The sequence below is a fragment of the Seriola lalandi genome, unplaced genomic scaffold (assembly GCF_002814215.2).
Source record: "Seriola lalandi dorsalis isolate HSWRI2012SDOR001 ecotype SW California unplaced genomic scaffold, Sedor1 jcf7180002054630, whole genome shotgun sequence".
Classification (NCBI taxonomy): Eukaryota; Metazoa; Chordata; class Actinopteri; order Carangiformes; family Carangidae; genus Seriola; species Seriola lalandi.
In genome coordinates this window covers 1457342-1458069 of record NW_019525183.1, presented here as the reverse complement: position 1 = coordinate 1458069, position 728 = coordinate 1457342, and the positions used below count along the sequence as shown (strand labels likewise).

At 42.3% G+C, this 728-nt stretch overlaps 1 long non-coding RNA gene across 3 annotated transcripts in view; it reads left to right on the top strand.

Moving 5' to 3' along the window:
* The window catches only part of LOC111665274 (uncharacterized), a 33498-nt gene that overhangs the window by 9465 nt on the left and 23305 nt on the right, over positions 1-728 (top strand). The window lies entirely within an intron of this gene.

Here is a 728-nt window from a genome sequence, read left to right as displayed (position 1 = left end):
GATATAGATGACCTGAACAAAATAACACAAACACCTTGACACCACAGCTACAATCCTCTCGGAGCATGACTTTAGTCTTGCGTATCAGTTATCTGCCTCCTGAACTCTGTATGAGCCCTGAACAAACAGCATCACTCCATCCACACCACTAGCCAAATGACATTCAAGCACTTGTTACATCCACTGTCAATGTTCAATACAATGATTCCTCTTCCGTTATCTCACAGACACATAAAGATCACAACACAAACATGCTCACATCTTTGGTTCCCTCACACACTTCATACTACATGATGCACGTGTAAGTGTGTGAGACGCTTCTCACCAAATAGTCCTTCGAGGTAAGACATCTCCAATTGGACCCTCTGTATTCATACATCAAAACTTCTCTTCCCCCATCTCACAGTTGATGAGCAGCTGGACCTACCACACCACAACAAAACAAACAAACAAACAAACAAACATCAGCAAACCAACGGTGCCACTACATACACTGAACTGGACATTTCACAGTGTGCACCTTTACTGCCTCTCATCCATGTCACTTCTACTGCTAGACAGCTCAAATACAGCACACACAAGTCAAAGATACATACATACGTTTCACACAAGCCAAGGACTGTAGACTTTGGTTGTTGATCTCAAATAGTCATGCTGCTTCTTCTTCTTCTTCTTCTTCTAGCAGTAAAAACAAACAAGACAGGGGCTATGTTGTTACATCACCTACT